The sequence below is a fragment of the Macaca thibetana genome, chromosome 1 (genome assembly GCF_024542745.1).
Source record: "Macaca thibetana thibetana isolate TM-01 chromosome 1, ASM2454274v1, whole genome shotgun sequence".
In the NCBI taxonomy this organism is placed as follows: Eukaryota; Metazoa; Chordata; class Mammalia; order Primates; family Cercopithecidae; genus Macaca; species Macaca thibetana.
The window spans coordinates 135,839,805-135,863,738 of NC_065578.1; the positions used below are offsets into that span (position 1 = coordinate 135,839,805).

Genomic DNA, 23,934 nt, shown 5'->3' on the forward strand with positions numbered 1-23,934 from the left:
CTGTCATCTTTCTGAGAACTCTGAAGCAAAATGGTTGATACCAGACTGTGTAATAACACATTCATTTGAATTAAAAATTAAAGTCAGACTTGTTCTAATAGAAAATAAGTCTTTTTCAAAACAAGGTTTTAATTCCATTTAGTACATTACTTTGTATCTTTTTTTCTTTTGAGATGGAGTCTTGCTCTGTGGCCCAGGCTGGAGTACAGTGGCACAATCTCGGCTCACTGCAACCTCCACCTCCCAGGCGCAAGTGATTCGCCTGCCTCAGCCTCCCAAGTAGCTGGGATTACAGGCGCACACCACCACACCTGGCTAAATTTTTGTATTTTCATTAGAGACGGGGTTTCACCATGTTGGCCAGACTGATCTTGAATTCCTAACCTGAAGTGATCTGCCCACCTTGGCCTCCCAAAGTGCTGGGATTACAAGTGTGAGCCACTGTTCCCGGCCTTAGTACAGTATGTTAAATTTATTGTGTGTGTGAATCAAATTATTTTCAAGTCTGCAAAAAACTGTCTCCACAAAGAGCCTTAAATTGCTGACAAATTTCTGGGGTGATAATGCAGCATATTTAATTAAATAAAGCTAGTGTCTCCAAATATAAAGCCTCCAGTTAAATATATCTTTTGGAATTACAAAGAATTAAACCACTTAATTTATAATATAAATTATATTACTTTAATATATGAAGTAAGAAAATGATAGTTAAATATCGCAACTTTAATTTTCTGGTATGGTCAGACCTTTTACAGATATTTCTATGCTATTTTAACTTTAGGATATAAAACAGTAGCAATCTACTAAGTTTTCTATTATTAAAATTAGTATGGAAATTATCAAAATACTGAAAAAACTGTTTCATGAAAGCAGTACCTCCATCACTGTAACTTATTTCCTTTCTTTTAGAATATATCGTCAAAAGAGACCAGAATTTATCTAAAGATAGTAGTTTGAATTTTAAATTTCCAGTCAATTTTTCATTATCTGAAAATTGAGCTAATGAAGGGTTTATGGAGTTAGGAGAACACAGGTTTACAACTAATGCCATCAAGGCAGCAGGATCCTCATGTCCGTGAAGACCAAAAGAAAGATGTAATGGAAGCGAGAACTACAGATCTGTCTTACATCCTAATTTAACCTTCAGGAAATACCTTCTACACAAAATACTTATTTAATAAAAAAAAATTACAAGATAGTAAGCTTAAAAAACAAAAGGCTAGGACCACAACTTGCCCAGTTAAGTCTGAATGGTGATGTTACTGGTTTTAAGCCTGAAGAAAAGAATGTAACTTCTGCACCTCTAAAATCACCTCTTCATATTGGGCTCATTTAAATTTAAATCACTTAATGCCTTGACAGTGCTAAAAATTCCAAGAATGTCAGACATACTGATATTCAAAATAAAGTACAAAAATAAATATCAAAGTCAAGTATAAATATGTTTACCTGTCACGTTCCTCTTTAATTTACCCTGATGAGCTAAAGTTGATTGTGCTTATAATAATATATGTTATTTCAAGTACTACTATTATTTTTAAGAACTCATGACCTGGGACCCCAAAATGCAATTAGGGATATACAGTTTGGAGTATGGTTTACTTCTTTGTAAAGTTTAATACTAATTGAAGTACTAAATTGAACAAAGTCAATACTTTGTAGTACTAATCCCAAGAACTCGATCCCATGCAAGAAACAAAAGGGAATTTTAAAGGCTGTTTTGGAATCTCAGAATATTGGGGTTCTACCTTAACTTCCTGGTATTCCCCTCAAGTCTCAGTTGAGTGTTAGAGAACAAGTCTTACTTTTGCCATTTTGACAGTGAGGACTGGCTTTGCCAATTAGATTATGTGGTGGACATTTTCCATCAATTTTCATAAATTCCAGGTTTTGATGGAATTCTATTTAAAGCACATATGCAATTTGAAATAGGTTGGAAATTACATCATCTGCATTCATTTAAACCTATAATTAAATATTTGAGCTGTAATTTAAAAGTGTTCAAGGCAGTACATTGCTTTTCAAAAGCTTTGTAGAGACAGAAAAATTTCACAACCACTGCTGTAGTGTAATGGAGAAAGCCTGGGCTCTAAAGTCAGTCCGAGTGGCCTAGTTTGAATCTTTTCTCTGGCAATATTGGCTTAGAAGTTAAGTTAAAAACTACTTAAGAGTGGTTGGGCGCAGTGGCTCACGCCTGTAATCCCAGCACTTAGGAAGGCTGAGGCGGGTGGATCACGAGGTCAGGAGATCGAGACCATTCTGGATAACACGGTGAAACCCCGTTTCTACTAAAAATACAAAAAATTAGCCGGGCGTGGTGGCGGGTGCCTGTAGTCCTAGCTACTCTGGAGGCTGAGGCAGGAGAATGCTGGACCTCCACCCTGGAGGTGGAGCTTGCAGTGAGCCGAAATTGCACCACTGTACTCCAGCCTGGGCGACAGAGTGAGACTCTGTCTCAAAAAACAAACAAAAAACTACTTAAGAGTTTCATCCAGTGTATCTATTCCTAGTTTTCTAAGAGATTTTAAATTTTTAATAGAAACTGTTACAGAATTTTATCAATTGTTTGTGCTTATTGAGAGGGTCTTATGATTTTTCAGTTTTTAAATTCCGTTATGTGGTGATTAACATTGAAGTTTGAATATTAAATCAGTCTTAAATTCCTGGATTAAACTCATCTTGGTTGTGATGGATAACATATTTCTGGATTTGATTTACTAATGCTTTGATTAGGATTTTTTTTGGATTATATTTGCCAGAGAGATTAGTCTGTAGTCTTGTAATACTGTTGTTGTAAGTTTTAGGTATTAACATTATGCTGTCCTCATAAAAAAGGATGAGATGTAGTCCCTCAAATAATGTTGGTGCCATTTCTACATTTAATATTGAGACGTTTGGAAAAATTCAGTGATAAATCCATCTCATTCTGGAGTTTTCTTTCTGGAAAGATTTTAAATTATGGATTCAGTTTCTTTATTAGAGATAGGATTGTTCAAGTTCTCTATTGTTGGTCATTTGGCAAGTTGAGTTGTTCTAGGAATTTGCCCACTTTTAATTTTAAGGTTTATTGGCATCAATTTTTTCACAGTGATTGTTTTTCTGTTTACTTTCTTAATGTCCATAATTGTACACAGCTTTTCCATTTCTAATATTGTTTGTGTCATCTTTTTTTCATCACTCCTTTTAGAGGTTTATCAGTCGTGTGAATTTTTGTTAATGTTGATTTTCCCTATTTAATAGTTATTTTAATTTTATTAACATCTACTCTTATCTGTATTATCTTTTACTTTTCTCTTTTCCATCTTTTAAAGTTCTATGATTAGCTTGTTAGTTTTTAGCATTATTGCTTTCTAATGTAAGTATTAAGACTTTAGATTTCTAAATACCCTTGCATCTCATATGTTTTGATATGTTGTCTTTTTATTATTATTCCATTCTAAATGCCTTCTGTTTTCTTATTTTTATTTTTGACTTGTGAGTTGTGTAGAGTTATGACTTAATTTCCAATGCTTTTTTTAAAAAGCCATTAATTTAAAATATTTTTATTTGTATCATACTCCAGTATTTAAGATTTAAAAGTGTTCTGTATGGTTTCCAAAATAGTATTTCTTCTGTAGTTGTATTGCATTTATGTCTACTAGATTCAGCTTGTTACTTAGATTGTTCAAACTTTTGTATGCTTCACTTATCAATTACTGAGACAGGTGTTAAAATTATCTAGCTTAATGGCAAGTTTGCCCATTTTTCTGTGTAACTCTTGTCAGTTTTTGCCCATTTTATACATTGAGGCTAGGTCAGTTAGGTATATAAAGTGTAGAATTTCTGTGTTTTCCTGATGAATTGCACCTTTCTCTAATGACAGTCATTATCTGTAGTGAAACTTTTTGCCTTAAAATTCCCCCTTTCTCTTCATATTAATATAAATAATATAAATAATATATATTTATTTGGATATTATTTACCTGGTTTATCTTGATCCATCCTTTCATTTTCATTCTTTCTGTATTCTCCTGTTTGGATAGTTTTTGGAAACAGCATATAACTGGATTTTTCTCCTGTAGTGTGAAATCTTTGTATTTTTAACGGAGCAGGGAGGCCATTTACATTTATTATAAATACAGATTTATTTGGATGTATTTCTACCATTTAAAAAGCTTTTTCTATATTTAGTTTTCCTTATGTTCTCACTGTCTTTTAGATTAATTCAGTATACTTGCCAGATACAGTTTTTCCCTCTAGTTGTTTGGAAGACGTAACACTTCATTTCTCTTCGGGTTGAGACTGCCCAGTTGAAATTTCCACATTTAAGTTATGAAAGTAATCACTTTTTTAATGGTCTTCCTAAGGATCCTCTCCTGTGACTTCTAGTCTCTGTTTCTTTTAATTTAGAAAAAGAGAATCTGTTTGGAATAGTTTGGATCAGGTGTCTACTTTTGGATCATAGCTATTATAAGGTGTGGAAGGTGGAGAATTTTTGTAGAGATGTGGCCACTGGGGGGTTCCTTTCCTTCACCCCTTACGTCTCTACTCCCCTCTTCATGAACTGTATATTATTGATTTTTATCAGGCATTTTGCGAGATATATACGATGGAATTGCTGCAAGCCCAAATATATGTAATTCCATAGTCTTTCTGTAAGACTGTTTCTCTCAAATTTACAGAGTGGGGGGAATATTATTCCTTTTTATTTTTTTTGGTGTATGTGAATATTTGAAAACTGTCAAACCAGTAAACACCTCCCCCCACCACTGCCTCCCAATCCCAAATGTGTCATCTCTCACTGGCTAAACTGTTCCAAAAGCTTTGGGTTGTTTTTTTCCCCTTGTTTCTTCCATTCTTTTCCTTTAGTGCTTATCTGAGAATTCCTAGGGCACTTTGAGGAAGTATTATCAGTATTTCACAATTAGAATGAACTGTTGTCCTAACTTTTAATGGAGGTTCAGGACCATGGACAGATCATGTGCGCTACCTGTCTCAGTCCCACCCACATATTTTAGCACGTTAAAATATTCTCCTGAAGTCTCCACTGGCATCATTCTTTTCCTTATAAGTTGAACTTCTCCCTATTTTTATCAGTCATCTTACAGCCAGGTCTTGTCTCTTTAAAGTTTTGTTGTTGTTGTTGTTTTGAGACAGTTTGGCTCTTGTTGCCCAGGCTGGAGTGCAGTGGCGCCACCTCGGCTCACCGCAACCGCTACCTCTCGAGTTCAAGCAATTCTCCTGCCTCAGCCTCCTGAGTGGCTGGGATTACAGGCATGCGCCACCACGCCCGGCTAATTTTGTATTTTTTTTTAAGTAGAGATGGGGTTTCTCCATGTTGTCAGGATGATCTCGAACTCCTGACCCTCAGGTGATCTGCCCGCCTTGGCCTCCCACAGTGCTGGGATAAGAGGCTTAAGCCACCGTTTCGGGCTTTTTCTTTTTTCTTTTTTTTTCTTTTTTTGAAACAGCCTTTTTCTGTCGCCCAGGCTGGAGTGCAGTGGTGCTATCTCGACTCACTGCAACTTCTGCCCCCCGGGTTCAAGCAGTTCTGCCTCAACTTCCTGAGTAGCTGAGATTACAGGCATGCACCACCATGCCTGGCTAATTTTTGTATTTTTGGTAGAGATGGGGTTTCACCATGTTTGCCAGGCTGATCTGGAACTCCTGATCCGCCCATCAGGATCCTCCCACCTCGGCCTCCCAAAGTGCTAGGATTACAGGCATGAGCCACCGCGCCCAGCCCCTCTTTGAAGTTTTTATCTCATTTATTTATAAAATACTTATCTTGCCAATACCTTTGTTTTTTTTTTTTTTTGAGACGGAGTCTCGCTCTGTCACCCAGGCTGGAGTGCAGTGGCCTGATCTCAGCTCACTGCAAGCTCCGCCTCCCGGGTTCACGCCATTCTCCTGCCTCAGCCTCCCGAGTAGCTGGGACTACAGGCGCCTGCCACCTCGCCTGGCTAAGTTTTTGTATTTTTAGTAGAGACGGGGTTTCACTGTGTTAGCCAGGATGGTCTCGATCTCCTGACCTCGTGATCCGCCCGTCTCGGCCTCCCAAAGTGCTGGGATTACAGGCTTGAGCCACCGCGCCCGGCCGCCAATACCTTTGAGTTAGTAAATAGTTTAGTCTCTGTAAAGAAATGGAGAATTAGATAGGTAACTTATTTAATGATGGAGCCAGGTTTTGCAGTCAGGTTTTTCTGACTCTGAAACCAGATCTCTCAATTACTTGATATACTTCATTTAAAAAAATCATTATTCTGTTCATTATACTGTTTATGACTTTAAAAATATGTTTTAAAATCATTTATAATTTATTTTTGAAATTACAGGGCCAGGCACAGTAGCTCACATCTGTAATACTAGCTGTTAGGGAGGCTGAGGCAGAAGGTCACTTGAGGCCAGGAGTTTGACACCAGCCTGGGCAACATAGTGAGATTCCAACTCTAAAACCAAAAGCACTTTACACATTTGCCCAATTTTCTATTATAGTGTTCGTTTTTTTCCTACTACATTGTAAGAGCTCCTTGAATTTTAGGGATAGCAACCCTCTGACCATCGTAGATTACATATATTTCCCCCATTTGTATTTTTTCTTTTTAACTTAGAGTATTTTTAAAAATACGACTTTAGTACATAATAAAACTGTATCTTTTATTTAGTTAAATCTTTTCCTTAGGGTTTTTCTTTTGGCATTCTGATTAGAAAACTTCTTCCCCATCCAAAGAACATAAAAATATCCAATTCTGACATATCTGTGGTATATGTAAGGTTATTTTTCAGATTGTCTGTATTTGAACTGATAATTTTAGAACACACTTTAAGAGCGGTAGGTTAAGGACCTTTATATTTCTTTTTAAATGTTTTCTTGGCTTTTCTTCTACATTTATTCTTATAGGTGACCTTACAATTATCTTTACATTCTCTTTCTTTTTCCAAAATCTAATTAGGAAGAACTTTTAAAAAGATAAACAAAGTGGCCAAACTTTACTTTCACTTTTGTCATGTTTTAAACGTATGAAATAGTTAAACTTTAATTTATAATAGGGTTCTTACCAGCTGGATAGAAATACATTTACATAGTGCCTATATTTATTTTTTCTTTCTTTGTTATTTATCTTCTAGGAAGCTATTATGTAAAATTTATGGTGAACCAGTTGTTGATTTATACATTATTAATGGTGTAATAACTGAGGATGCTTGAAAGAAGGCATGTAATGAGATTAAATTGTTGCCATGGGAAGATAGACTAGGTAACTACCCAGAATGTTTCCCATTTCTAGTACAATATCTGGTATTAAATACATGAAGAGTTAAATGAATAATGAAGACTTTTTTTGGGTGAATTTACAAAGCTCTTAATTTCAGCCTTATGGATCAGAATCAGAGATACAAGTATATTCAGTCATCTTATTTATAGGAGGCAAAGTAGATGAACTAGAATGTCAGGAATTTACAATAAAGAATATATCTATCAGCCATCAGAGTCATTTGTATCATTCTCACCGCTTTTTTTTTTCTACAGGAAAAATTTTATCAGACGTTCACTTGAAGAATGAAACTGGAATAAGAATAGCTACTTTAGTGAATTTAAGTTCTGATAGCATGATAGGAATGATGTGCCAAGTGGATTAATATTTTTGCCCAGTGTTTAACATGTTCCTCTGCTGTGCACAAAAGACTGCTACCTAAGTTTCTCACTCACAGATATTCTCTACTGATAATACCTGCCTCCTGGCCACATACTTTCTTTAGCTGTGTCATTAGCTCACCATTAGATCTTGCTCTGATTTAGACATAATTATTTAAAAGAAAATACACAAGTTGTACATGAATATATGTTTATTTTAAAAAACAGTATAATGAACATTTATTGAGCCATTTTATGCACCAGATATCACATTAAGTATTATATATTCTTATTTAATTAAAAACCCATTTTTAACCCATTGAGGGACTCAAACAGGTACTTACATGCCAGTGTTCATAGCACTGGCATGTAATAGCCACTCACAATAGCCAAAAAATGTAAACACCCTAGTGTCCATTAACTTGTAGATGGATAAAATGAATGTGGCATAAGCATACAATGGAGTATTATTTAGCCATAAGAAGAATGAATTTCTGACACATGCTGTGCAACATCACTGAACCTTGAAAACATGCCTAGTGACATAAGCCAGACATACATGATTCTACTTATATGCAGTGTGTAGAATAGGCAAATTCCATAGAGACAGAATGTAGATTAGTGGTTACCAGGCATGGGATGTGATGGTGGGTGGGGGAGGGGATGGGGAATTATTGCTTAGTGTTTACAGAGTTCTGTTTGGGGTGATGAAGTTTTAGAAATAGTGGTAGTGTTTGTACAACATTATGAATGTAATTAATGCCACTGATGTACACTTAATAGTTAAAATGGTATATTTTATGTTACATATTTTTTCCACAAAATAAAATTCAAACAACTCATGACTTAGGTTCTACTATTATCACCATTTTGCAAGTGAGGTTTAGAAGAAATAAGTAACTAGTATGAGTTCATGTAGCTAAGTGACAAGCATCTAGACTTGAACTCAGGTTTGTCTGACCCCAGATTCCGTATTTTTAATCAGGTGGTTCTCTGCTTTCAGAAATAAAAGTGGAGGTGCCGTCTTTCCTATTCCTTATTTGCATTCTTTTGCACAGAAATTACCTCTGGTTCTTTACTTAATTGTTTGACATGTATCCTTTTAGACTCTTTTCCTATGCATTTAAGTATTTAAGTATTCCTATGCATTTAAGTATTAAAGACTCTTTTCCTATGCATTTAATATTAAGTATTAAGTATTTGTACATAAACAAATGTGTACAACTTTTTCATTAATTTACATACATGGCATAACATATTGTTTATGTGACTGCTTTTTTCATTTAACAGTATGCATTAGAGATATTTCTATTAATTCATGTAGATCTACTTCATTTTATTTGCTGCATATGTTTCATGGCATGGATATATATGGGTATAGTGTTTCATGGCATGGATATCCCGTAATTTATATACCATTTCGATATTTCCCAGGTAGTTTCCAGTTTTCCATTCTAACATACAGTATTTCAGGGCTTGTACATATGCTCAGAAGTGCAGTTTTTGGGCAAAGGGAATGTACATTTAAAATATTTAAAGTTACTGCAATATAATATTTCTTCCCCCATAAAGGATACCAGTTTAAACTTCTAACACTGGGATATGAGAGTCCTTTTTGCTAGGAACAGAATATTATCAGTCTTTTTTGCCTGTCCTATGGTCAATAATTGATACTTGTTACATTAGTATAAAAATCTCTGATTTACTTCCAGATGTTAGACATTTTTGATATGGTTTTCTGTTTTTTTTTAATTGACAGTGCCTATTTTTCTAATATTAATATTTCTCTTAGTGATTTCTAAAATCTGTATGTTCTATGTGTTAATTTTTTGTTATGTAAATATTTGTTACAAATATGTTTTTCCAATGTTGTTTTATTTTTCTTAAACTTTGTTCGTGTTATCTTTTACCTTACAGGAGACTTGTTTTTATATAGATAAATCTTCTTTTTATTATTAATACTTCTGGCTATAAGGCTTTGTGTTGCTGAAACAGCTTTTCCCATTTCAATATTATGTGAATATGCTCCATTTTTTTTCCTAGTATTACTATAGATTTTAAAAATTGTTTCTCTAATTATGGCAATATTTTTTGAATTGTGTGAGCTATAGATTAAAGTTTTTTTCCAAATAGTTCATCTTTCCCCCACTCATTTGAAACACCTATATCTGAGCCCATTTCTGCTTCATTGTTCTATTGGTTCAGGGGTCAGCAGACTAACACACAAGACGAATCTGGCTTACTGCCTTGCTTTTGTAAATACAGATTTATTGGAACATAGCCCCACCCATTTGTTTACATATTGTTTTTGTTTTGATTATACAAGGGCTGAGTTGAATAGTTGGCACTAAAGAGCTCACGAAGCCTAAAATATTTACTGTGGCCTTTACAGAAAAAGTTTGCCAACCCCTGAATTAGTCTCTTTTCTAATACTAGACTTTTTTTAAAATAAAAATATAAATATGGGCTGAGCACAGTGACTCATGCCTGTAATCCCAGCAGTTTGGGAGGCCAAGGTAGGTGGATTGCTTGAGCCCAGCAGTTTGAGACCAGCCTGGGCAATATGGCAAAACCCTGTCTGTACAAAAAATATAAAAATTAGTGTAGTCCCAGCTACTTGGGAGGCTGAGGTTGGAGGATTGTTTCAGCCCAGGAGGTTGAGGCTGCAGTGAACCATGAACACGCCAGTACACTCCAGCCTGAGTGACAGAGCAAGACCTTGTCTTTAAAAAAAAAAGTGTGTGTGTATATATATACACACACACAAAAAGTATACATACATATATACATACACATACAAAATACACATATAAATGTGTGTTAATGGGTATGTCTGTCTCTTTCCCCATATCACACTTTTTTATTTTATTTTATTTTATTTTATTTTAATTTTTATACAGCCTGGTGGGGAGGGGGTGTATCTTTTCCTACCAGATATCAAAACTAATAAATTATAGTAAAAATAGAGTCTGGTATTGGAAAAGAAACTGACTAAAACAGAATTGGCCAACTTTTTCTGTAAAGGCTACAATAAATACTTGGCCGGGAGCGGTGGCTCAAGCCTGTAATCCCAGCACTTTGGGAGGCCGAGACGGGCAGATCACGAGGTCAGGAGATCGCGAGACCATCCTGGCTAACATGGTGAAACTCCGTCTCTACTAAAAAATACAAAAAAAAAAAACTAACCGGGCGAGGTGGCGGGCGCCTGTAGTCCCAGCTACTCGGGAGGCTGAGGCAGGAGAATGGCGTGAACCCGGGAGGCGGAGCTTGCAGTGAGCTGAGATCCGGCCACTGCACTCCAGCCTGGGCGACAGAGCGCGACTCCGTCTCAAAAAAAATAAAAAATAAAAAATTAAAAAAATTAAAAAATAAATAAATACTTTTGACTTTGTGAGCTGTACCGTCTCTGTGCCAGCTATTCATCTCAGCCCTTATGTCGTAAAAGCAAACGAAAACAATACATAAACAAACGGATGGGGCTATGTTCCAATAAAAACACCTGTGTTTTAAACATTTTTTCTTGATGATTCTGCATTTCGTTTTGCACCTGAACTTCAGAAACAGTTGTTGACTTCAATCAGATACCACATTAGGCTTTCTTTTAAGGCAAACTTAAAAAAAATGTAACTTTTCAGAGATTACATTTTATATACAAATTTGCCATTTTAAAATAAATACTTGATTAAGTAATCAGTACTAACTCCAGTGCCTAGGACATGGTAGGTGTACAATTCATGCTACTAGTATGAATGGTCCAAGATTGTTTCTGCCATGTCTTTTGTCTGGTGATATGGTTTGGCTTTGTGTCCCCATCCAAATCTCATTTCGAACTGTTACCCCCGCATGTTGAGGGAGGGACCTGGTAGGAGGTGATTGGATCATGGGGACGATTTCCCCCATGCTGCTGTTCTTGTGATAGTGAGGGAGTTCTCACAAGATCTGACGGTTTTAAAAGTGGCATTGTGCTTGCTTGCTCTCCTGCTGCCTTGTGAAGAAGGTGCTTGCTTCCCTTTCACCTTCTGCCATGATTGTAAGTTTTCTGAAGCCTCCCCAGCCATGTGGAACTGTAAGTCAATTAAACCTCTTTTGTTTATAAATTACCCAGGCTCAGGTAGTATCTTTATAGAAGTGTGAAAACAGACTAATACACCTGGAGAATCGCCTGTCTGATAGGTATAGATATTCATTAACAGGCATCTGTCACCTTTTATCTGATAACATCTATGTCAGTTGCATACGTGACAGATGATATAGATTAGATTGTACATTTTTTAAATGCTTAAGGGCCAGCAAACATTCCTAAAACATTAAAATATCATAATACTATTCCTTCCCCCACCCCACAGGTCTTCTAGTAGATGATCTTATCTACGTTTTAAGAGATCATTGAATTCCTAAAATGATTTTATTTTGTAGAATTATGTATTCTGTTATGCATTTTGGTAACAGATTAGAACTAAACTGGATATAGTAGGGATTTCATTCATAAATTATCATTCAACACTAAATGCAGATTCTTGGCTGAAGGAGCTTATATATTCAAAATCTATTTTGTTATAAAAATGCATAAATTAAGCATTTTCTTAGTAGGACCAAACTTTTTGTGATATATTTGACTGACTTTTCTTTCCTAATCTTGTAATATCCTTCTATAGACATTTAAAGTTTTACTTCTTTATGCCTTCCCCAGCAACTTTAAACCAACATTTTCCTGCTCTTTCTGACCTCATGCTAAAGACTGCATGCTAGACGGTCTGGTTGTGAATCCCAGTTTCTTCATTTATTTGAGTATTTTAAGGGCCAACAAAATTGTCAGAAATTAGTTTAAAAATGTAAATAAATGGACTATTTAGGTCACATAAATTATTTTGTTTTCTTATTTAAAATGAAGCTAGTAATGCTACCTAATCTTCATAGTTTGTTGTGTGTCTTGGACAAGTTGGTATGCAAAACATAAAATGTCAAGCTTGTTAAATGGAGTTACTCTGAAGATTATGAGTCCTGTTCTGATAGCCTAATTGAGAATAAGTGCTACAAACACATGTAGTTTCAATTTACAGATGCAGAGATAAGTTATAGACTAGTGATAAACTTGGCAAGATTTCTGGGTAAGCTTATGTTTCACTGTATAGAATTATATTTTGACTTCATGCTTAATATTTTTTAAAAGCATTTGCTTGGTCATAACAGAATGCAACTAACAGTGATCGAAAACACAAGAACATTTATTACTAAATAAGAAGTCTTGAGGCAGGCAATCCCAGGGTTGGTTCTCTGGCTCAGCAGTGTCAAAGTGTTAGACTGCCAGGTCTCTGAAGCTCTTCTGTTTTCCCTTTTATGGTTGCAAGGCCAGCTCCTAAAAGAGCATATCATCGTGGTAATATCTAGAGTAGAGAGAGAGCATTCGAGAAAGGGCTTTCTCCTTGTTCTTACTCATTAGAGAAAAGACCCTTCCTAGAAGCTCTCAGGCCCTTTCTATTATTGGTCAAAATAATATAAAGCAACTTTCACACAGATGCCTGACCAAACAATGGAAAAGGGGAAAGGACCTACCATGACTGGCATATACCAATTATAATTCACCTTCTGGGGTAAAACAAATTGCCACTACCCAGAAATAGGGTCTGTCAATGAGGAAGAAGGGAACATTAGTTGTTAGGTAACTAGGTAGTCTGCCACATAAAATACTCATTTAAGTGACTTACAAAGTAACAGGGTTTAAAATAGTGAACAAAGCAGACTTAACCCCCTGAATTCTTGAGGTTTTTTTTTTTTCTTTTTCTGTTTAAGAGATGCCATTTTTGTTGGGATATTATTAGGCATTTTCTTGTCTCCTGAATGTTTATAAATGTTAATTATGTATTAGTATTTCTAGTTTCAGAGCAAAAGAGAAGCTAGGGTCTAGAGGATAATATACCCAAGTTCAAATAGATGGGAGGTTCTAATTATATCAGTTAATAATTTTTTATTATGACAGAAATTGCAGAAAGAATGTAAGAAAAAGGTAGCAGCACTGCCCAAATGAGGTTATACAAGAAGAGGAAGAGAGAATCCATGAAGATACTGAGTGGGGTATTGAGTTGCTATCTGAGGTTTCAGAGAGGAATTGAAAAATTCCAGGTTTAGCTGAAGGTCCAGTTCCAGACTTAGCTGAAGGAATTACAGTGGCATATACAATTCCGAAAAAGCAAGACGATTCTGTCACTGAGGTAACGGGAAGATTCTGGAAAGCTTGGAAGACCTCATGGCCAAGATGAAGAATATGTAGATAATGGACTGGCATATATTTTATTTCTCATGTTAAAGCCTCTTCCCTTGAAATTAAAAAAAATTAAAAACTGATAAAACTTAGGGCAACATTAATTAATGTATACTCTTAACTGAATTGTTATACTTTTTGAAAATCCTGTGACTTGCTTGTTTCTCTCCACTCCAACTAACTCTCCTAAAATGTATGTTTCATTCTAGTAAGAAAACCTTAAGGATATTGTAGGATATAAATCTTATTTGAAAACATAGCCATTGAAATGTTTTGCCTTTTGGAGTTGGGGAATGACAAATCTGATCTTGTAATCTTTTTCTTTCCAGTAATCCCTTGTTTCTGTTGCCTGAGGGACATGGACAATAAAGCAGTACATGATGCTCAGATACAGGGAAAAGGACAAGGCATATAGCTTATTGATTGGAGCTCACAAGCATCTGCTCATTGTGTTTGGAATTGCTTTCTATAAGAAAATTGCCCACTACTATTAACTTGACCAACAAGGAATTTAAAATAGCCTGTGAAAGAACATCTTTTCAAATGTTTGCTGATGAAATAAAAGTTGAGATGTATTCATTGCAAAAGTCTGTAAACCTGTGGATTATATATTCAAAATAGACAAAGACAAATAAAAAGCAGCTATCTTCATGAATAGACAAAGTTGCTTTCAGGAAGTATAAATTATATTCTGCACTGACCAAAGAATAGAAGTTATTGCATCTGTGGAACATATATCTGGAGTTACTATACTTTACTAAAGAGCAGGGCATAAATTTAGACTAAGATCCATCTGGATTACACTCATTCTTTAGGCCACTCCTGGATACTTCATTTAAATTTTGATTCTCCGCTGGGCGTGGTGGCTCATGCCTGTAGTCCCAGCACTTCGGGAGGTTGAGGTGGGTGGATCACCTGAGGTCAGGAGTTCGAGACCAGCCTGGCCAACATGGTGAAACCTTGTCTCTACTAAAAATACAAAAATTAGCCGGGCATGGTGGTGGGCGCATGTAATCCCAGCTACTCGGCTACTCAGGAAGCTGAGGCAAGAGAATCACTTGAACCTGGGAGGTGGAGATTGCAGTGAGCCAAGATCATGCCATTGCACTGCAGCCTGGGTGCAGAGCGAGACTCCGTCTCAAAAAAAAAGAAAAAAAAATTGATTCTCGAGATAGTGAGATGTCAGCAAGGTTTGTCTTGTATAGTGGGCATAAAAGAAAAGTTCTGAAGTGCCTCTTCAGTGACTTGTAGTTAGTGGAAAAATATCATTTTCCCTGATCATGACCACTACAGTGTAAATTGATATAAATTAACTTTCTCTGGAGTGACACACAAATAACGAAGACTTAAGAGAACCTGGGTTGAAATAAATTTCCAATTGTTTGGAGGCCAATAAATACCATGCAGGTGTAATCATTAAAGAAATTATATAAACTACAATATTTTAGCTTTTCTGTGTGAGAAAGTGATTGGCTTGTTTGTTTGAGACAGAGTCCTGCTCTGTCATCCAGGCTGGAGTGCAGTGACACGATCTTGGCTCTCTGCAGCCTCACCTCCCAGGTTCCAGTGATTCTCTTGCCTCAGCCTCCCAAGTAGCTGGGATTACAGGTGTGTGCCACTACGCCTGGCTAGTTTTTGTGTTTTTCGTAGAGATGGGGTTTCACCATGTTAGCCAGGCTGGTCTTAAACTCCTGACCTCAAGTGATCTGCCCGCCTCCACCTCACAAGGTGCTAGGATTACAGGCATGAGCCACTGCACCTAGCCAAAAGTGATTTCATGAAAATTGTTAAAAATCTGTAGCTGCTTTGTTACCTTCATTAACTCTTTGTGATTAAAGTTGCAAGTTTATTGCAGTAATGGGAATGTGTTAGATTAATGTTCAGGTGAGTTACATTTTAAAATCTGTGTAGTATAGTTATAGTTCACCCAGTAATTAGAACACTATCTTAATTCCTTATTGTTCCTCTAGTGTGTCATAGGAGGTAGAGTTTCTTGATGCTGGGATTGTGGATGTGAGAATTAACATTCTCAGGGTATCCTGTGACTTAAAAGGCCAATTTTTTAACCGTGATATTTTCTGTGATTGTATATAATTTAGTTTAAATTTATACTTAATAAGTGCCAGAGTACATGGCTATATTCTTAGTATTGTTTAGAATGTTATTTCTTAGTCAAAGTTTATGAGGCATCTAGCAACATTTTACATGATATATAAAATTTGAGGTAAATGTGCTTTTTCATGGGAGGAATTCATAGCCTTAAACTGTATTCTTGAAGGAGTGTATGATTCTCCCTCTGTACTTTCCCCTGTTTTTGAATTATTGCTTCAGAGTATTTTTTTTAAAAGTTTGAGTACTTAAAACAGCATAGAGAAGTAAATTGGTGACTTAAAAATTCATTATTTTGTCCTATATGCACATGTTAATATATCATTACATTTCAGTGGCAGTGTTTTTCATTTCTTGAAGTTTTACTTGGTTAATTTTCAAATCGCTGTTCTTTCATTATCATTTGTATTTCTTCCATTTCTTGAATCATTGTTACCCACTTTACGATATTTTTCAGATTGTATTATTCTCTTGAGTTCTTGGGGGTACTAATCTTCCCATTTGTTTTGATTGCCAACTTTCCCCATTTTGGTGTTCTATTTCCTCATTTAGTTTAATTTTTTTTTTTTTAATTGTGAGCTCACTTTTGACTGAGGTAGATTTTTCTGGGATGAGTTCTATTCCCTCTGAATGCTTTTGCTTCTGTGGGATAGGGACTAGATTTAATATTTTTTACCAAAGGATTTCTTTACCACATGGGCAGTATGGATTCAGACTCCAATCCCTCATGTTTTCCCCTTATGCTGCCCCCTGCCAACACCCTAGGTTGCTTCACTGGACCAAGAATCAGAATTTTTATTATTCCCTGACATGGAGAAAGGGTCCTGGTTTTAATGAGAGGTAATCATTCCAGTCCTCCACCTCTGTTAAGCCACCAGTGATACCTTCGTTCCTTGTGGATCTACCTGTTAGCGCCTGTGTCCAGGACTTCTGCTTTTGCAGCATCTATTCCTGTGTTTAAAGTTTTGTTTATTTTTCTTTATTTCTAATTCTTGGGGATTTCTCTTCCTTTCTTCTCTCCTTCATTAGTTTGATTGTATATTTAAAATTTCTCATGGTTGTCTGTTTATTCAGCATTTCTATGTGTATTTGTGTATGTGTGGGTCTGTGTTACTGCTTGCTATGTTGTCAAGACAACATAGTTTCAAAAATGCACAAGGACTGTTTTGAAACTTTGTTTAATAATAACTCAGGCTAGGTGCGGTGGCCTATGCCTGTAACCCCAGCACTTTGGGAGGCCAAGGCAGGCAGATCACCTGAGGTCAGGAGTTCAAGATCTGCCTGGCCAACATGGTGAAACCCCGTCTCTACTAAAAATACAGAAATTAGCTGGGCATGGTGGCGCGCACCTGTAATTCCAGCTACTTAAGAGACTGAGGCATGAAAATTGCTTGAACCCCGGAGGCGGAGGTTGCAGTAAGCTGAGATCATACCACTGCACTCCAGCCTGGGCAACAGATCGAGACTCTGTCTCAAAAAAAACAAAACAAAACAATCTGTTAAAAAATTTAAATATGAAAGATACTGGTGCTTAAAGGTGAATAATACTGTTTTTACCTTCATGTGTCTGTGATTGTAAAAAGTCTCAGAAATATACCACCTGTAACTTTGTTCTTTGTATATTTTAACTCATTAATGTATAGTCACAGTATATTTCATAATCTTTTACTATATATCATTTTAAAAGTACATAGTGTATTTTATTTACAGAATTTAGACACAGAGCCTGACATAATTGATAATAATTTTAACGTGACTTTATTAACTCCTCTTTTCTCATTCTTCCCTATTCTCTTCTAGTCTCCCTTTTGCATGGATTATTATTCTCTTTCCCTGCCCTACTGTTGGCTCCAGATTCTTATGTTATTCCACTGCACATAAGAGAGAGGAAAAATGGTAGAATGGAAACCTACTGGAGAAATTCGAGAAGAAAGGGAAGAAGGAAAATAATGGGTGAAGGGAAGGTTAAAATCTCTTGCTCCAGCACTCTCTGTTCTCTTCCAGGCCTCTTATTTTACTCCTTCAGACTCTGTCTTTATTTCTCATCTTTTCTTCTCACTTATGCCTCCGCCTTTCCACTCTCTCTTTCTATTGGACACTTTCCTTCTTACACCATTGTAGCTATCACTAGTGGCTTGCAATCTATGTTCCTACCACCTGGCCAGTAGTTGTAGGTAGGAAGGAGGTTGGATGGGAGAATTGAAGGAGACTCTGTTTTTGGATCTTGGGCTACATAGAGCAGGAAGAAAGATGTACCTTGCAAGGTATACCAGACATTTTGTATTGGAACTTTGAGTTCTTTTTCTTCTAGAATTACTCATTTATCTGTTCATTAAACAGTATACAATGAACCCCAGGCAGTGTTTTAGGAACTCAGATAGAAACATACTTTGTTCTTTTCAGTTTCAAAGAGATTTTTTAATTTAATTTAGAATTATTTCATTTTTGAATGTCTGAATTTCAGCATCTGTGTTTATTACAAACTTTTTGGGAATAAAGAGGCAACTTGTTATATTGGAAAGATTTTTGGAGCCTGATAGATCTGAGTTTTAATCCTGTCTTTGCCACTTACTAGGTATGTAATATTCAGGAATTTATATTATCTTTCTAAACCTTTCTCTTTTTTTTTTCCTGTAAAATGGGAAGTTCTTGGTATGGTACTTGGCCTAGATGGCTCCCAATAAAATAATGCCTGCTGAGATTATTATTATCACACAGGAAGTTTGTTCTTAGTACCAGTTTTGTTTTTGTTTTTTTTTGGCCAAGAAGTACTTTTAAAAATAGAGTACATTAAGACAATGATTCAAGGATTCTATTTTATTTATTTATTTTTATATCACATTCATGAAGTTTAGACAAGTTGTCATAATTTACGTAAAACTACTACTTCTAAGCTATTACTTGTAAGTTGGTGTGTCCTTCCCTGAGCTAGCTACTGTGAGCTAGCTCACAGTACATAGTAGTACTGTGACTTACTAGTCAAGTTTAGGCCAGCAAGTCACATACTATCTTTAGGCCTTATTATGTTAATGAGGGTTAATAATATGTACCTTATAGATTTTATGATAACTAAATTATGTATTAGTTTGGCAGCTCACTGTGTCTGGTTGTGAGCTGAAAACCAATTATTTAGTGTAAGATTCAGGGTTGTTCGGGGAATACAAGGCAGGGATGCAGTCAAATGTCAAGAATCACCAGAACCCCAGGAATAAGGAAACTGTCAGAACACTTCCTTTACTCATTGTCTTTGCCTTTCTGTATGCATCTGCTTTTTTTTCCTCTTTCATTATGTGGAACTGATTTTCTCTTTCGCTTTTAGCGTCATAGTATGATGTTTGCCTCAACACTTGCTGAGTTTGTATGTTAATTCTTGTAATCATCTGTGGACTGATGCTGAGTTAGGTTTTAAATTGTCCCCCAGCTTAGGTCAGGTTTCCATATTGGTTCAGTTAACTCTGACTAGTTAAATGGGGCCTCACAATATGCACTTGGCCCACCCCTGAGAACTGAGGGGGAGATTTTCAGAAAAAGAGAGGCGATGTGGCAGATACCTCAGAAAGTGTGTGCCACAAGTGAAGTCATTTAAGTGTACAGCACTGAAGAAAGTAAAGGTATTGTTATCATGAGATGATGTAGTACTTTGTGAAATAACACTGATAGCATATTCAGAATAGCATGTCATTTATCTACCAGTACAACAGATCTGATTGGTCCCTTATATGTCCTTGATTTTTGTCAAGGGCAATAGTGTAGTGATTATTATTATCTTTTTCAATTGTTGTAATGAATATAAAGTCTTTTGCAATTTGTCTTTTATATTCAAATTTATTTTAATCATACAGTGTGCTTGAAATGGACGTTTTGGTGGATATAATTTTGTAGAATATATCTTTGTATAAAAGCACTTTGTTAAATATTGCTAATGAACTTTTTTTGGGAATAAGTTGAATGTATAATCAGTTTTTTTTTCAAATGCAGCATAGAAATAAGAAATATTCAGGTAATTGATACATGATTCTTTTGGTTCTATCATTGAATTTCTGAGCTCTCAGCTGTAACTTGTTAAGGCATCTTTTAAACTATCTCAGACATTATGAATGCAGTACTCAGTAATGATTTTTATAACCCTTAGCATTGTTTTGGTTCATTTTCTTCATACTACTTAGGGTATCATCATATGACAAGATAACTATATACCCCTCTATAGACACTTAATATTTTTTAATATTTATTGTTCCATGTTCATATTTACCCCAAATTAGAATAATCAGTAGGTATAATTTACCTGAAATGTCAGCTCTACAGCACACTTTTCCTGAATTTCTGATTTAGCCTGAGTAGGGGAACTAGGTTTCAGTTTAAGGATACCTTTGTTTTGTGATTTTGTGATATAGTAGAAATCAAAGCTTCTTTTAAGTATAGAAGGTTGGTGTTATAATTATTTGGGGGGATAGTCAGGCTCCCATTTTTAGTTTTTTTTTTTTTTGTGACAGGGTTTCACTCTGTTGCCCAGGTTGGAGTGTAGTGGCGCCATCTAGGCTTACTGCAGCCTTCGTCTCCTGAGCTAAAGTGGCCCTCCCATTTCAGTCTCCTAAGCAGCTGGGACTGTAGGCACAAGCCACTGTGTCTGGCCCATTTTTATATTTGTATTTTTGTAGAGACAGAGTTTTGCCATGTTGCTCAGGCTGGTCTTGAATTCCTGAACTCAAGCAATCCGCCTGCTTTGGCCTCCCAAAGTGTTGGGATTACAGGTATGAACAACCACGCCCAGCCCCATTTTTAGTTCTAATAGGCCTGTATGTATCACCCACCTAGTCAAACTTGTGTGTAATTTTTTTAAAAAAGGTTTCACCCACCTTGTCAAAGTTGTGTGTAATTTTTAAAAAGGGTTTCTTCCTTCTTTAATTTGAAACAGAGTCTCACTCTATTGCCCAGGCTGGAGTGCAGTGGCATAATCTTGGCTCACTGCAACCTCCACCTGCCGGGTTCTAGTGATTCTCCTACCTCAGCCTCCCAAGTACCTGGGATTACAGGCACGCACTACCACGCCCAGCTAATTTTTGTATTTTTAGTAGAGACAGGGTTTTACCATGTTGACCAGGCTGGTCTCGAACTTCTGACCTCAGGTGATTCACCTGCCTTGGCTTCTTACAGTGTTGGAATTACAGGCATGAGCCACTGTGCCCAGCATCTTCCTATTTTGTTTTAAAACAGCTTTACTGACGTGATTGACATACCAAACAATTCACCTGTTTGAAGTGTACAATTCAGTGGTTTTGATATCTTACTAATTTTTAAAAATTGTGGTAAAATAACAAAATTTGCCATTTTGACCACTTTTACATGTACAATTCAGTGGCATTAATTTATATTTATAATGTTATGTAATGACCATCACTATCTGTCTCTAAAACGTTTTCATTATCCAAAGAAATTCTGTAACCATTAGGCCCTGACTTTTCATTCTCCTGTCCCCCAGCCTTTAGTAACCTCTAATCTACTTTCTGTCTCTATGAATTTGCCTATTCTAGATACTTCATATAAGTGAAATATTTGCTTTTTAATGCCTGGCTTATTTTACTTAGCATGTTTTCAAGATTCATCCACATTATGGCATGTATCATACCTTAACTTCATTTTAAAGCTGCTTAACATACTGTTGTGTGTGTGTGTTTGTGAGCTACACAAACCAAATACCACATGTTCTCACTCATAAGTGGCAGATGAACAATGAGAACACGTGGACACAGGTAGGGGAACAGCACACACCAGGGCCTGTCAGGGGGTGGGATCCAAGGGGAGGGAAGTTTTGTTTATCTCTTCATCTCTTGATGGACATTTGGATAATTTCTACCTTTTGGCTACTGTGAATAATGGTGCCATGAACATAATTGTACAGATAATCTGTTTGAATCTCTTTTGATTCTCTTGGGTACATAGGAATGGAATTGCTGGGATATGTTGGTAAATCTATGTTTAGCTTTTTGAGGAACTACCCAACTGTTTTACAAAGCAGCTGTAACATTTTATATCCCCTCTAACAATGTATGAGGGTTCCAGTTTCTCCACATCCTCATCACTTGTTTTGTTTTATTTAATTAATTAAAAAATTACAACTATTGTAGAGGTTGTGAAGTGGTATCTCATTGTGATTTTGGTTTGCACTTCCCTAATGATTAGTGATGTTGAGTATCTTTTCATATGTGTATTGGCCATTTTTTAATATCTTCACCACATGTATATATTATTTTACTTTAAGTTCTGGGATACATGTGCAGAACATGCAGGTATGTTACATACGTATACATGTGCCATGGTGGTTTGCTACACCCATCAACCCATCATCTGTGTTTTAAGCAACACATTAGTTATTTATCTAATGCTTTCCTTCCCCTTGGACCCCACCCCCTGACAGGCCCTGGTGTGTGTTGTTCCCCTCCCTGTGTCCATGTGTTCTCATTGTTCATCTCCCACTTATGAGTGAGAACATGTGGTATTTGGTTTTCTGTTCCTGTGTTAGTTTGTTGAGACTGATGGCTTCCAGCTTCATCCATGTCCCTGCAAAGGACATAAACTCATTCTTTTTTCATTTTTATTCATCTTCTTTGGAGAAATGTTTATTAAAACTTTTGCCCATTTTTGATGTGGGGTTTTTTGTCGTTGACTTGTAGGAGTTCTTTATATATTCTGGTATTAATTCCTTAGTAGATACATGATTTGCAAATACTTTTCCCATTCTATGGGTTGTCTTTTCTCTCTCTCCATATGAATTTTAGGATGAATTTTTCTATTTCTGTAATGCCATTGTAATTTTGATACGGATTGCTGTGAATCTGTGGATTGCTTTGGGTAATATTGTCATATTAACAATATTAAGTCTTCTTCCAATCCAGAATACTGGATGTCTTTTCATTTATTTAAGTCTTCTTTAATTTTTATTAGCAATATTTTGTAGTTTCCAGTGTACAAGTCTTTCACCTTGTTGGTTAAATTTATCCTTAAGTACTTTATTCTTTTGAATGCTATTGCAAATAGAATTTTGTTATTATTAATTCTGTTATTACTGCTTTTTAAAAGACCAGATCTTGCTATTTTGCCCAGGCTGGAGTGCAGTGGTATGATCATGACTCATTGCAGCCTCGAATACCTGGGCTCAAGTTATCCTTCTGCCTTAGCCTACTGAGTAGCTAAGGACTACAGGCGTGTGCCATCACGTTCAGCTAATTTTTTTCTCTTTCTCTTCACTGTTGTGTGAATTCCACATGGAAATCCTCTCTGTCTTTCCTTTCCTTACAAAACACGAATACAGAAATCTCTAGTAGACTTGACTAAGCAGTGCGGAATACCCGTTTTCGAAGCTAGTTAGGGCTAAATGCATACTTCTAGATCAGAGCAAACTGTATGACCTATCTGTTTCACTCCCCTAATGCTCAAATACATATCTTTGATCTTATCACACTCTGTCTCCATGGAAGGAAGAGAGGAGAAGACAGCTACATCCATGTATTATGATCCTTTAATCATATCAATTCCTTTTTGTGAAAGACAGACCCGAGGAGAGGAAAGGAGACACGTCTAAACTTCTCTTACAGGCAGCAGAATATATAATCGCTCTAATCATTAGCAAATTTTAATTTACCAGTTAAAATATTAATAAGATTGCATCTAATTTCCTTTAATGAAATTCAAAGCATTTTCCATTTTCTAGCTCTTATTTCTTTGCATTTCTTCTCACAATTCTTTACCATGGATTATTTACCATTAACACCCCAAATTCACTTCCTTGCCTGTCTTCATTTGCTTATATTGTTCCCTCTTGCCTGGTGTATCTACACAGTCAAACCCAGGCAAAGGAGCAAGATTCTATTTAGTTCTCAAGGTTCAATTTATCTGTTATCTCCTTTGTGTGAAGCATTAGTATCCACATAATTAGTGTTCTCACTAATTCTGAAGC

The 23,934-nt window shown here is 36.1% G+C and overlaps 2 protein-coding genes across 23 annotated transcripts in view; one reads left to right on the forward strand and one right to left on the reverse strand.

Annotated features, from left to right (window-relative positions):
* Positions 1–23,934, reverse strand: part of SNAP47 (synaptosome associated protein 47) — a 779,054-nt gene that overhangs the window by 592,453 nt on the left and 162,667 nt on the right. The window lies entirely within an intron of this gene.
* Positions 1–23,934, forward strand: part of CDC42BPA (CDC42 binding protein kinase alpha) — a 332,162-nt gene that overhangs the window by 34,994 nt on the left and 273,234 nt on the right. The gene's annotated exons all lie outside the window — the stretch shown is intronic.